The sequence below is a fragment of the Dendropsophus ebraccatus genome, chromosome 1, assembly GCF_027789765.1.
Source record: "Dendropsophus ebraccatus isolate aDenEbr1 chromosome 1, aDenEbr1.pat, whole genome shotgun sequence".
NCBI classification, from domain to species: domain Eukaryota; kingdom Metazoa; phylum Chordata; class Amphibia; order Anura; family Hylidae; genus Dendropsophus; species Dendropsophus ebraccatus.
The window spans coordinates 29,549,004-29,564,680 of NC_091454.1; the positions used below are offsets into that span (position 1 = coordinate 29,549,004).

A 15,677-nucleotide genomic window follows, 5' to 3' on the forward strand; every position below is an offset into this window, starting at 1 on the left:
CCGCTTCTGAGTGTCTGACGCGGGCCCGAGACGTAACGTCTCAGGTCGGCTCAGCCACTCAGTGAAGGCGGCGGGATCCGGGCACCGGAGTGCCGTGATGCTGGACCAGCCGCTGGAACCGGGGAGGTGAGTGGACGTCTTTTCTTTCAGCCACCTCCTCCCCGGCCAGATCTAAAAATAGCCCCCACGCTGGATAACCCCTTTAATGAGATGATCCCAAGATCCAAACCGTTACCCACTCTCCACACTCTGACAGCTGGGCTCCTTGTAATGGTATGAGCACACTTGAGGAATTCTTGCAGATGACTTCACGTGGATTCCGCCACTCGCCCCCTGCGCGCTCCCGCTGTTGTTCTCTTTTGAATGTACCTTCGAATAAAAAGAGTTTTAAAAGAAAAAATGGAGTCTATGGGACATGCAGAGAGTCGCGCGGGGGCGAGTGGCGGAATCCGCTGGATGTTATCCGGCGAGAATTCCGTAGTGTGGACACACCCTGAGAATGAAGATCTCATGTTACCCTGAATAAGTGAGGTAGCTGCAGTGGTCAAACTTCCACCAATCAGATATATAGTTACTCTGTAGATAGGTGATAACTTTTGAAGATTTAACTCTTCTCTAAATTGCGTGAGCAATACCTGACATAGCCTGTGAACGGGAGTGGCGCTGTTTTCTAATCTCTAACAGCCATCCTTGTGTGAACTTAACCCAGGGTTCCTGCTCTCTTTATTTGGAAACATATATTCCTTGGCTGCGGCTCTGACCCTAAGATTCTTTCTTCATAAATGGAGTTTATTAACAATTCTCCGCAACACCTTAGAAATGAAGGCGGCCTTGTTCTTCGTGATCACAGAAACCCTATGAAAAGATAACGTGTCTACAGCCCTTTTGAAAAAAAAAGAAAATTACATCTGTCTGGATATTGCCTTAAGCACGGGGAGAGGAAGTTTGGGAATGGATCGGCCCCTGCCATTTCACATTGCCTGCTCCCTAGGGATCCTAGATTGCAGCAGGACACGGAGCCCCACATCCTATGTTCTCCGTATTGATTTATATATAACCTGCTTAGAGCTCCATAAATCTGTCGTGTTCTACTCTAGATGCAATGATTGCAAACTATCGAGGCAAATGATTACGCCAATGTATGATGGAGATCTGTCTGTATCCGCAGGTAACAGCGACCGGCGCAAAAATTACCCGTTCAGCCCCCAGTCGCGTCTTCATCATCTTCTTTCTCATCTTCTTCTTCACCAGCGGCGAAGATTGACAGCTGAGATGTTTTTTTTTTCCCTTCTTCCTCCAGCCGCCTTCATTAAAAAGGAGTGAACGGATGTAAAAATAAACAATTTGGGATTCCATATTTAGACTCTTTCTCACTCACCATCAGAATCTTCTATGAGTGACAGAAGAAGAACCGCCTGTCCCTTTTTGTACAAGATAAAGGCTATTTTTGTAAAATGGGCACATAATCTAATAAACTCTACCATACTAGCCGGGCAGAGCCCGCAACCTGTTGTCACCCAAGGGCCTTGCCGCCTGGAGCCTGGGTCTGCTAAGATGTAGCTTCATTCTATAGCTTATTGACTGGGTATAGTATCTGTATACAATCTGTATTTGTATGCTATATATTCATCATAAGCAGGTCCGATTACAGAGCCTCAACCAACCTATACCAGTCACATCAGTATTTGAAAGCCAAAACAATAGATTTGTACCCCTGTGTTTAAAGGGGAACTCCAGCGAAAATCTTTTTCTTTCAAATGAACTAGTTTCAGAAAGTTGCATAGATTTGTAATTTACATCTTTTTTAAAATCTCTAGTCTACTAGTACCAGTACAGCTGCTGTATGTCCTGCAATAAATGATGTTTTTTTTTTTTTTCAGTCTGACACAGTGCTCTCTGCTGCCACCTCTGTCTATGACAGGAACTATACAGAGCAGTAGCAAATCCCCATAGAAAACCTTTTCTGCTCTGAAGAGTTCCTGACATGGACAGAGGTGGCGGCAGAGAGCACTGTATCAGACTGAAAAGAAAACAACATTTCTAGAGGTAATAAGTATGGGAAGACTTCAGATTCAAAGTAAATTACAACCTACATAACTTTCTGAAATCAGTTGATTTGAAAGAAAAAAAAAGATTTTCACTGGACAACCCCTTTAAGGTCCACTGACATGTTATACAATTGTTGACTGAACCCCCGATGATTGACAGGACTGGTCAGTCATGTCTTGTGTATGGGGACATCCCAACTCATTGCATGATGGCAGATGATAAGGGAGATGTTTTTTTTAATAGTTTTTGTTTTGGTATCATAAGTCTCTGCTAATAGAGTCTATTGAAAAGACATACTCTCAACTGAGCTGAGCGTGCATGTGTACGCGCAGTCAGGAGAGATCGCTAACTGAAGATAGGCATTATGGGGGGATTTATCAAACATGGTGTAAAGTGAAACTGGCTCAGTTGCCCCTAGCAACCAATCAGATTCCACCTTTCATTCCTCACAGACTGTTTGGAAAATGAAAGGTGGAATCTGATTGGTTGCTAAGGGCAACTGAGCCATTTTCACTTTACACCAGTTTGATAAATCTCCCCCTGGTAAGCTTCACACACACCGTATCGCGGCGGATTTGATGGTGCGGATCCGCAACAGATTTGATTTAAATAGCTGAACACAGCATCAAATCTGCACCATCAAATCTGCTGCGGATCCTGTACGTGTGAACGCACCCCCTAAGTGCTTTCTCTTCCAGCTCTGGACCATGTAATAGCGAAAGTCTCACAACCTAATGGTGAGTTTACACAGATTTTTTAAGCCAAAAGCCAGGAACAGACTATAAACAGAGAACAGGTCATAAAGGAAAGACTGAGATTTCTCCTCTTTTCAAATCCATTCCTGGCTTTGGCGTCAAATAAATCTGTTTGTGTAAATGCACCATAAATCTATGGATGTGTGCACAAGAGGGGAAAGAAGCGTTCAGATGTGTTCTTCTCTCCCTGCTTGTACTAGCCTACTAATAAAAACCTTTGACATGTAGGTAAACTTTCCTGCTGCTCAATCCATGAATCATTGGAATGGTCCCTGTTGGCTTCTACCCCAATGGCCTTGATCAATTAATCTCTCACTTTTAGGGTCCATTTATACAGAAATATTATCTGCCAAAGATTTGAAGCCAAAGCCAGGAATGGATTTAAAATGAGGAAAAATCTCAGGCTTTCCTTTATGACCTGATCTCTGTTTATAGTCTGTTTCTGGCTTTGGCTTCAAATCTTTGGCAGATAATCTGTCAGATAATCTTTCTGTATAAATGGACCCTAATGCTGGGTTTACACGGAACGATTATCGTTCAAATTTGCACGATTACGATCGAATTCGAACGATAATCGTACGTGTAAACGCGGCGAACGATCGAACGACGAAAGAAAAATCGTTAATTTTGATCTTTTATCTTGTTCTTAAATCGTCGTTCGTCTATCGCAAAAAATTTGCCGATCGTTCCGTGTAAACAGTCGTCGCGCGAAAGTCCGTCCGCCATTCCGATCACCCCTTCCCGCCGCCGCTCCGATTCCGATGCCGTTTGAAATTCCCGGCTCCCCTCTTCAGCCAATCAGTGCATTGATCGGCTGAAGAGGGGAGCCGGGAATTTCAAACGGCTCCTCTTCAGCCAATCAGTGCTGAAGAGGAGCACTGATTGGCTGAAGAGGAGCCGTTTGAAATTCCCGGCTCTCCTCTTCAGCCAATCGATGTGCTGAAGAGGGGAGCCGGGGATTTCGAAGACCTGCTACGCAGAGCAGGTAACGTATGCTCGGGGGCGGGGGTGATCAGAGCGGCGGCGGGGGGGGGGGGGGCGATCTGCGCAGCGGGGGGGGGGGGGCGATCGGAGCGGCGGGGGTGGCGATCGGGGGGCTGCGGTTGAGCGGGGGGCCAGGCTGCGAGCGGGGGGTCGGGCTGCAGGCGCGCGATCGCAAAACGATTGCAAAACAATTTTTCTGTACGATATGATCATTCTGAAAAAAAAAACTGTTACTCCGACATCGTTAATCGTACTATCGGGCCAATTATCGTTTCGTGTAAACCCAGCATTAGACTTATAGCAGGGTGTAGGGAACCTTGGCTTTCCAGCTGTTGCAAATCTACAACTCCCGACATGCCTGGGCAGCCAAAGCTTTAGCTGAGAGATCTCCAGAACCATCCCCATGGCTTATATGCAGGCAGCATAAAAGTGACAGGTTACCTTTAAGATTATGGATAGGGAGTGCACATTAGACTTCAGAGCAGAATGTTTTTCCAGGCTTCTCTGACAGACGTCAGTAAGCAGTGGTAGTGGTCCTAGCCTATAACTAACCCCCCTAATATCCCTACTACTATTCAACGCTTTGGGTGAAAATCACTGCACGACCACAACATCTGAAGCCGGCATTGAATACTCGTGACCCTTCTAATCTCCAGTTTTTATAGACCCCTAGAGGGAAGAGAAGAAGCTTCCGCACATAATCCGACCTCTAGTCTTCTATGAGCCCAGTGGCGATGAAAAAAAACCCAGTAAACCTGCTGTCTGAGGATTTCAATGACTTGAATTAAGATCTCCTGGCCGCTCGATATTCTGTTACAACATTTCTACATTCATGCAGAATGGGAGCGGTTTCTTAATGGCTGTGGGCTAGGATCTTCTAATGGCTCTGTCGTGAGCAGATATTGTGCATTACCCTCCCTCCGCCAGATGAGACTGATGTGCCGTGCGGATGCCATTCAGTTTGGTGCCGAGAGGGTTAACTCTTTCTCTCCGGATCAGCCGGAGAAGAGGAGGCTCGGAGGAGCTCGCCCGCCAATGGTTATACTGCAGCCTGCTGCATGGGAGAGGGTTAAAAACAACAGCCACTTGGCCAAATGGATGCAAGACTCTGTGGCCATCGAATCCTCCTATAATAGCATCAAAAAGAAATCAAATTCTGAGGCGGGCTCCGAGACTAACGCGGCCATTTCTCTTCTCTAAATGGTCTGTAATGCAATTTTTTCTTTTCTTAATCTTTGTAACGGAAGTAAATGGCTTTCACCTATGTGTTTATGAGTGGGGGAAATGGCATTGTAAACAACGGCCAGTGTCCTGGTGCTGTATACACAGGCTCCATAGAGGAGGCTTATTATAGCATTCCCTATGTACAGTGTGAACCAATACTGGAGCAGGTGACACTGAGGCGTTACATGCCTCATACCTCACGCCGCTCCCTAATTAATCAATGGCCTGGGGATTTGTTAGGTTAGGGTACATTCACACGTATAGGGATCGGATGCTGTGTTACATTGATTTACTAGCAATAAATCTACATATGAATGAGTCTAATAGAACAGAGATGCGTTCTGACGACCTGTTTCTCAATGTGATTGCAACCAATGTGATCGAGTTTGTTAAAGCATGTTATTGTATAAGTGTAAAAAATTGGAAAAATCACAATTAAAAAAAAAAATGTCAATCATCCAATCTAATGAACCGTAGGCAGTAGGAGTGGAGTGTGATCCCTGATTATGTATGGGTACTATTAGACGGGCTGCTAGATCGGCGCTCGTTTACTGGGCCTATTACACGGCCCGATAATCGTTTAACAAGGGCTGCATGGACATTGTTACCGATGTCCTTGCAGCCATTGCTTAGATGGTATACTGTACATTACCTATCCACGCTCCAGGGCTGCTGCTGCGGTCTGCTTCTCCCCGGGTTGCTTCTCCCCGGGTCCCGTGCGCTCTAGCTTCAGAGCGGCCTGTCAGCTGACAGGCCGCTCTGAAGCTAGAGCGCGTGGGACCCGGGGAGAAGCAGACCGCAGGAGCAGCCCTGGAGCGTGGATAGGTAATATATATCGTCAGTCGCGCACCACTATTACTCGACAATTATAGGTTCTAACCTATTTCAACAATCAGCCGAAGACAACAATCATCGGCTGATCGTTGTCTTTATTACACGGAGCAATAATCGGCCGAATCGGGCAATTATCGTTCCGTGTAATAGTACCCTAAGGCGCACGCTCCATTCACTGATCCCAGTAAATTTTTATAACTCAATAGAAGTTTCCAGTGCCCATTGAGTCAATAATATGGACTTTGTTTTTACTGGTCTCAGTGAATTCCTAAAGGCTCCCAGTTACTTGGTAAACTGGACACTTGGTTGGCAGCTACAACAAACCATCACCGACAATCAGCCCTTCTATCCTCCCCTCTCTGTCCCTATATCTCTGTTAGTCTCTCCCTGCTCTGCTCTAACTGCCTGCTGCCATCCTGCTCTCTTCTCCATGCACAGCCAACTGGCCACCTCCTTTACTGAACTGCCTTATATGGAGGTGGCGGTGCTGACATCACAGAGGGGCCTGCAGCTGATTGGACAGGCATAAGGGATTATGGTTAATCCCTTTGTACCGCCCAGTGACGCTCCAACCAGCATGTGCAGCCGCCGTTTTTTTTTTTTTTTTCGTTTTTTTTTTGTGAATTTCCTTGGGCGGAAATTAACTTTACAGAACGAAACAAATTGACGGCTTGGTTCGCAGCGAATTTTGATTCGCCGGATTCGATTCGCTCATCTCTAATCATCTATCTATCTGGCTTGAATGTTCTGTGTATGCATAGTATAAGAGTATATGCACATACACTGTGATATCATTCTCTGTTGCATACTGTACTTCAATCTGTATTAAAAATATTTAAAACCAACTGGTGTCAGAAAGTTATACAGATTTGTAATTTACTTCTATTTAAAAATCTCCAGTCTTCCAGTACTTATCAGCTGCTGTATGTCCTACAGGAAATAATGTATTCTTTCCAGTGTCACACAGTACTCTCTGCTGCCACCTCTGTTCATGACAGGAACTGTCCAGAGCAGTAGCAATAATATGTGTGCACAGTTTTCTGCCACATTCAGGCAGCATATAAGAATGTACTGTAAGGATAAATTGAACAGAATGATGGTGGCTGAAAAACTTCCACAGCAAACGTACGGCAATGGAATGTAGAATTTCACAAGACCAGAAGTGGTAGTAGTGGCCGATCATCTAATGTGTATAGAGCGGTCCTGACAGATATCAAGGCAACTCAGAACCAGGACAGAATATTTTGCAGTGTTGATTCCTTTGCTCTTGGGGAGATAAATCTGCAGGGTCCTACTACATCAATGTGACCCCTAGTTGACTATTACCTATAGATATAACGTGACAGTCACATATCTAATGACAGAAATATCTAATAATAAGTTCCTGGCGGTTTAATCACTTCCCCTAATCTCAGGATGAGACGTTAATGTCAGGGAAGGTTCCCAGCGCTGATCTCTATGTCGTATCCCTCAATATAAGTCCATATTCTCCAGCTCTTCTAACAAGGGCTAAGAAGGCCTTTTCCATGCTAATCCTACAAAATATGTAGCATAAGGAAAAGGGCCTAAGCCCTCCAGATATTGTTCTCTTTGTTTCCGGCCACGGTTTTGGCTGCCTTTAAGAATAGGCCCGATGCCGTATACATCTGGGAAGCAACATCTAGCTAATAATTCATGTGACATTTCCTATCTAATTCCATGTTATCCAGAGGATAGTTATCACCACAAAACTGCTTGTCCCCTTATTATTATATTCATGATCAGGTAAATTAACTTGTATGGTGACTGTATAGTCTGCATGTACAGAACTATGGTGTATATATATATATATATATATATATATATATATATACATATATATATGTACCCCGCTATGGCCTGGGACATTGTAGGGATTTATATGTCTAGGCTGGGGTCCACTCTAATTCTTTATTAACTCTTTATAATGGAGATCCAAATGTCCTGCACACACATAGCATCAAGCAAGGAAGTGTCTGGCAGCGGCCTCCTCCCCTCTCCCCAAAGTAAGATCTAACGTGCCCGTACCAACCAATCACAGCTCTATTTTTGGAATTGCCCCAGTAAAAATGCTGAGCTGTGATTGGTTGATAGGGTCACATCAGACCTTTTTTTGATAACTCTAGGCCAGTGCCCACATCACCTGGATAACACCGTATTCTCAGGGCCCTATATGTGTATGTAATGTACAGGTGTATATAAGTGGCTGTCACCTTTCTTTTCTGTACATCTGACATTAGCAGCTGACATCAGCAAATACTGAGAACTAGACAAACCGGATTTGGTAGTTACTGGAGGACAATCCCTTTAAGGAAGAAGACGAGACTATCTATCTATCTATCTATCTATCTATCTATCTATCTATCTATCTATCTATGTATTATCTATCTATCTATCTATCTATCTTCTATCTATCTATCTATCTATCTATCTATCTATCTATCTATCTATCTCCTATCTATCTATCTATTCATCTATCTTATATAATATATTAATGATGAGTGAACTTGTTGAAAGTATAGGTTTGACCATGTTCTTTCGAACCTAAAGGCTCTGCATTTCACTCCCAGCATATTGAGAAATAGGGCTGCCAGGAAACATGGACACAGCCTGTCTATCTATCTATCTATCTATCTATCTATCTATCTGTCTGTCTGTCTGTCTGTCTGTCTGTCTGTCTATCTATCTATCTATCTATCTATCTATCAATCAATCAATCTCCTATCTATCTATCTATCTATCTATCTATCTATCTATCTATCTATCTATCTATCTATCTATCTATCTATTCATCATCATCATCTATCAATCTATCTATCTATCTATCTATCTATCTATCTATCTATCTATCTATCTATCTATCTATCTACATATACAGAAGCATAGCCTATCTTTTCTGCTTATCAAAAGAACAAACCAAAAAATTATTATTCTCACTATTTACCATAATCCCATGTCCTCGTTTATGAATAGAATGCTAGAAATACAGTAAGTACTGACACACCCTGAGCCAAAACAGAGGATTGAGATAGGAAACAAATCTCTTCAACTTGTTGCTTTCATAGGTGGAAGGATTTTTTGCAAAAGATGATTCATATGAATGGGGCATCCAGAATTCTATGTAGACAGAACCAAATATCTGTCCTGTATGAACGCCACAGGTCACACCAGTACCAAGAACACAGTGATGGCATAGTCATACACCTTATATAAAAGTGTGCAACCTCTAGTACTCAAGGATGGTGATAGTGATTGTTAGTAAATGAATTGCCCTCTGTGCGACTTTAAAGCCCAATTCATACAAAGTCGCACAGGTTTTAAATACGCCATGTATACCATATTTTCCTATGTATTTACACCAGAACATACAAAGAAAACTCCACCTCAATGTTCATATGGATTTTTCTAAAATCTCATCTTCCTCCATGTCACCTCAGAGGTCACGGCACAGCCGATAAGATAGGACACATGCCTCACGTCCCTATTTCCTGACTCTCAGGACTGTTTTACTTCCCAAACTATTCCCCAGCTTCCCAAGTTTGACTGACTGTGTGAAGAACGTGAGCGAGGAAGTTTTTTTTAGTCCTCCTATCTATACTGTGAACGTGTGAAAGTTGCTGATGACCTCAGTAGAGGAAACATGACAGCGGGCCTACTGGAATATGTCTTACAGCCCTAGACATAAGGTCAGTGGGAGAAAGCCGCCATATCCATACGCTGCGCGGTATAAGGTGACCAGACCTCATTTTTAAGCAGGGCACTCATGAAATTTTTATTCGGTAGACCTGCTTTGGCATCAATATAGTTCCATGCCATGCATTTTTTATGAGCATCCAGCATGGGAAACCTGGTTACCTTATACATGTACAAAATATATATGACGCTTTGAAATATCCGTCTGCCTGGAATGAGGCAAGCAATGGAGAAACCTCGACTCTCGGACACGTCTTCGGCTTCCAGGGTTAACATTACCCGAGCCTACATATAGAGCACAGTGTAGTCCTAGATCTTGACCCAGATCACAATACGGAGGCGACTGGCTGAAGGGAAGGCTGAGATTCGGCTTCCATTAGTGCAATACACATGCTCGCTGCCAACATTTAAATACATTATTCAAAGAGAGTTTGCTGCGGGGACTGAAGCATAAAGCACATATAGCTTCTTAAAGTGAAACTGAACCCAATGACTGCCTTATTTACATCTGTTGTCCTCTGTTATCAGCCAGAGAACTGTAACTGTAGTGTACCTCAATAGGATTACTAACTGGAACAGAAGCTAAAGCCCTGCCCCCTTAATAGATACTTATTGTAGACTGTCGATTGTTCTCTGTTGTCAGCCCTTTTGGTCTAGGCCTATACTGACTGTAGTGTAGCTGTTACAGTGAAGCACAGTGAAATCTCTACACCCTTTAAGGGGGAGATTTATCAAACATGGTGTAAAGTGAAACTGGCTCAGTTGCCCCTAGCAACCAATCAGATTCCACCTTTCATTTTCCAAAGAGTCTGTGAGGAATGAAAGGTGGAATCTGATTGGTTGCTAGGGGCAACTGAGCCATGTTACACCATGTTTGATAAATCTCCCCCATTGTCTATTATTGTAGATTGTCTATCGTTCTCTGTTATCAGCCATTTTGGTCTAGGCCTATACTGACTGTAGTGTACCTATTACAGTGAAATCCCTACACTCTTAATCTATTATTGTAGATTGTCTATTGTTCTCTGTTATCAGCCATTTTGGTCTAGGCATGCGCTGACTATAGCAAGCCTCAGTAATGTTACCAACAAGAACCGCAACCCAACGAATACTCACTTGATGGCGACTTTGTCTATTATTGTAGATCATCTATCTATTGTTCTCTGTTATCAGCCCTTTTGGTTTAGGCCTATACTGACTGTATTGTACCTATTTCAGTGAAGATTACAGTGAAATCCCTACACCCTTTGTCTATTATTGTAGATTGTCTATTGTTCTCTGTTATCAGCCATTTTGGTCTTGGCATACGCTGACTATAGCATACCTCAATATTGTTACCAACAGGAAATCGCATCCCAATACCTACCCACTTGATGGCGACTTTGTCTACTATTGTAGACCATCTATCTATTGCTTTCTGTTATCAACCATTTAGAACTAGGTATATACTAACTAACTATGGTGTACCTCAACCGGTTTACTAACAAGAAATACAGCAAAATCCCCACACCCTTGATGACTACTGTGCCTATTATTGTAGACTGTCTGTTGTTCTCTGCTATCATCCATTATGGTATAGGCAAACTGCAGTGTATATCAATAGAATTACCAATAGGAGGGGCAGCTAAATCCCTAGATGGCTACTAGTGCGGACTATCTATTGTTCTCTGTTATCACCCTGGTTGTAGTGTACCTAGTGTATTAACAACAGGAAGTGCAGCTAAATTCCTATCCGTTTGAAGGCTGCTTTGTCTACTATTGTAGACTGTGTTTTGTTCTCTGTTATCAGCCATTTTGGTCTAGGTGTACAGTGTCGGACTGGGGTATCTGGGGCCCACCAGAGGAAATGATCCAGGGGGCCCATTAAATAAAGAACCAGTAAGATCCGACATATCAGTCAATGTTAGTACAGGTTCTAAAGTAAAGGGCCCACCGGAGGATTCTCCGGTCCTCTGCTGGGCCAGTCCGACCCTGTAGGTATACACTGACTGTAGCATGCCACAATAGGATCACCAATAGCAGAATCCCTGCCCCCATGATGGCTACTTTGTCTGCTATTGTGGACCGTCTGTTGTTCTCTGTTATCAGCCATTTCAGCTGCTCCCTGCCCCCTTGATGTTTACTTTATCCCATACTGAGGATTGTCTATTTTTCTCTGTTGTCAGCCATTTCAGTTTAGGCACACACTTATTGTAGGTATACACCCATCAAGAAGTGCAGTGAAATCCTGAACACTTAAAGGGGTTGTCCAGCATTAGAAAAACATGGCCACGTGACTTCTTTCATAGATGACCAGTTTATGTTATGTCATCTGTTGAGGACACGCATCCTCCACTGATATTTCTCCATTATTACCATAACGCTCAGTAGGGAAAACAGCGCCACTCGTGTCCTAAGTTTGAGTACTGTATTGCAGCTCAGGTCCATTGAAGCTGTAATGTCACACAGGCATGTTTTTAGAAGAAAGCAGCTATATTTTTTTTCTAATCTTAGATCATCCCTTTAAGATTTTATAAATGTTTAATAAGTTTTTATATATGTATAAATATTTATAGATGTGTCTCTAGGTTAAGTATAAAACTTACAGGGATTTTCTGGTTGATGAAAAAAAAAATTCTTATAAGCTGCATGCTTTTTTTTTCTTTTTCTTTTTTTTTTCTTTCCCCAAAATCTCTGCTTGCTTTGAATGAATAGCGACCATAAAAAATTGATGCTTACTCCGTCCTGGTTTCATGTGGATACAACTGTATCTAGGCTATTTCTCTATTATAGGGGTATATTCACACAGTGTTCTGTATATTTGTTAAAGATTTTCCAGCAACAAATCTGCAGAATTTCAGTCTAGTGTGAACATACCCTCAGCCTGGAATTCTTTACTGATAAATTCTATCCACATTGATCAACTGTATTGAGACAGGAGAGGGATTTGTGCTGCTGACATAGGAAGCTCCCAGACCATTGACTAGACTGGATACAGTTGTAGCAGACTCACAGCTTTGATAAGGATTTGTTCAGACAAATTCTGCCATGTGATTTAGCAGCAAAATCCACCTGGGATATAGTATACAGCAGGGGTAGGGAAACTTGGCTCTCCAGCTCTTGCAAAACTACAACTCCTATCATGCTTGGACAGACAAAGCTAAAGATTTGGCTATCCAGGCATGATAGGAGTTGTAGTTTTACAACAGCTACAGAGCCAAGGTTCCCTACCCCTGGTATACAGTATGTGGATTTCACCGCAGACTATACTATGGATTCACAATAGATTTCACTCTGTACATTGTAAGGCAATAATCTGCAGCTTTTCCTTTGCTTTCAGACTGTAAATTCCATTGGGGGTCTGAAATGATATTGTGAAAACTGTATCCACATAGAAATCCTGAGAAGTGTGAACATGATCTTAAGTCTGTTCCAGGGGCGTAACTACCACTATAGCAGCCATAGCGGCTGCTATGGGGCCCGCCGCATCAGGGGGCCCTATGGCCTGCTCCTGCAATACACTGGGCCCCCTGAGCCATCATCATTTGCAGCACCGGGTGGCCCTGCTGGTCTCCTGGGTTTTGCAAATGTCCCTTTAACTGCAAGCACTTCTGACCAGAGCTAGCAGTTATGTAGTTATGACTTCACTTGGGGGGGCAATCAAAAGTTTGCTATGGGGCCCAGCCATTTCTAGTTACGCCTCTGGTCTGTTCTTAGGTCTGTTGAGCTTTTCAGTCCTGTAAATGGTCCCATACACTGACAGCAAGCAGATATAATAATTCAACAGAAAATATTAGAATATTTACATAAATAAATATAATAGTAATGGGAGGAACAACTATAATAAAAAATAATAAATTGTAAATAAAAATAAGTAAATAATATAATAAATAATAATAATAAAACAACAACAACAACAACAACAACAATAATAATAATAAATAAACTGGAGAACTAGTCCCTATCCTAGCACGCTACCGTTTCCATATCTTTAAAAGTCTTATAACGTCCGTTAAGACAACAGAGAAAATAAAATGTGAAAGCAAGTTGATCTAATCTCCGCACAGTGTTGGAAATTTTAGTAGCTTTGCGCATTAAAAATTTAAAGGGATTTGTCTACATATCTGATCATACTGTCACATTCCATACTCTTGTAATGTCTACATAGCCTGTGGTTGGGAAGTTTCCCTTCACGCCTATTACTGGAAGATGCCCTGGGCTCAGTAAATGGCTTTCCCCATTGCTGGACTTGTAAAAAAAAAAAAAAAAAAAAATCACCCTCTCAGCCATTCTCAGCTTCACAGTGTGGGTGCAGTGTTCCCAGTATTTTAGCTCTGATAGACTAATGTATATATAAAATAGTGTGCAAATGATGTGTTAAGTGACTATTTTACTATGTAAAGTGATGCGGAAAAGTTGGTGCTATGTAAATAAAGGAATGATTAGTATATGTTGCAGATATGAGTTTGTCAGATGTAGCAGAGCTCTATGGGACTGCAGGTCAACCACACAGCTCCGCTACATCAGCATAGAATAGCACAGGAAAGCATGAAGCATGGTGATCCATTATAAAAGGAGGTCTACTCACAGCAGCCAAGGGGTTAAAGCAGCTTCCTACTTTTTAATCCATATTGTTTCAGAGGATGCGGCTAAATAACACAATCACATTCTCGCTTTTAGACTTCCACCGGCTCATAAAATAAGCAAATAGGAAAAGCAAAGAGTGTATCAGAGGAAAAGAGACGGGCAGCGAGGAGGAGGATGAGCGGCGTTCAAAGCTTCTGCACTTCCACCGGCTGATAAAAGAGGGAGCTGCTGCCTGCGTTTCCCTGAGATCAGGCTTCCTTCCACTACACGCTGGATTTTTCCGTCAGCTTCCGAGCAGGGGACACCGAGCTGTCACGACGACCGGCGTGCGAGAGTCGGTCAGCTGCCCCCCCCCCTCCCTGCCGGACCGAGCAAACAACAAACATTGGCTGGCAATGCTCCGAGCATATGCTAGATGTGATCCCAATGTTATGCAATGAGGCTGTAGGGTTGCAGACGGACGCTTAGGACTGGTTAACCCTCTTACTACCAAACAGGATCATGCGAGAACCGTTCAGGAAAGATTATACTGTATCAAAAAGATTCTGCGCTGTCAGGAAAACCATGTACAGCAATAACATTACCTTAGAATCTACTGTACCTGGGTATTGGTAAATCTACAGTAAGTGAATGTAAACCTGCCTGGGATAAACATATATCTAGGCTAAGCTGATAATATAAGGGCAAAGTAGATGGATCAGGTGTTTCTTCTATCTTTCTGTTTCTGGTTTTATTTGTACTGATGTATAAAAGAAACAGTTGCTGATACTGTGAATAAGAGTTCAAGGTCTGCTAATGTGAAATGACTCAGTGGTGCCCACCTACCCACACATGTCATACACCGGGTGGCATCTTATCATGACATGAACATATGATAGCCAATGCCTGTGCAATAGTCATCTTGAAGCATTTTTTTTTTTTTTTTGCCTGTACAGTGTTTGGTATAATTGGCACCAGTGAGTATGCCACCCATTGCCACTTTATCAGTCCCCTCCATCCAGACCATGTTAGAAAGAAAAGAGTCATTTATTAGCAGTATACTGTATAGAGGATGCCCCCCATTACCAATAAGTAAAGAGGAATGAATCTCCCGAGACTCGTTTTGGGTCCATTTCAGCTTTTCTGTATGTAGTTTTTAGTTTAGGTCCTGATTTGGATTTGGAAGTACCCTGCTCGCTCTGCATTTGCCCATGCAGAGTATGTGCAGTACACTGAGCGGCTGATATGAGTGCAGAGAGCCCAGCCCAGTGATTGTAGTAGGTGAAAACTATGATACATAGAGCATTGGTGTTTACCTCGGCTCAGTGTACAAAAGCGGGGGGGGGGGGGATTTGTTCATAATTACTGAAATATAAAGAAATGAGCACACCTTAAGAATGCTGTAGTCCAGTGATGGCTAACCTTGACACTCCAGCTGTTGCAAAACTACAACTCCCATCATGCCTGGTCAGCCGAATCCATATCTTTGGTTGGTAAGGCATGATGGGAATTGTAGTTTTGCAACAGCTGGAGTGTCAAGGTTAGCCATCACTGCTCTTGTCCAATTGCTAAGCA

At 42.8% G+C, this 15,677-nt stretch overlaps 1 protein-coding gene across 1 annotated transcript in view; it reads right to left on the minus strand.

Moving 5' to 3' along the window:
• Nucleotides 1-14,142, minus strand: part of PCDH1 (protocadherin 1) — a 186,578-nt gene extending 172,436 nt beyond the window's left edge. Inside the window, exon 1 of the mRNA XM_069969187.1 lies at nt 14,125-14,142. The gene's annotated coding sequence lies outside the window, so the exon portion shown is untranslated. The remainder of the gene's footprint in view (nt 1-14,124) is intronic.
• Between the last annotated feature and the right edge of the window lie 1,535 nt (nt 14,143-15,677).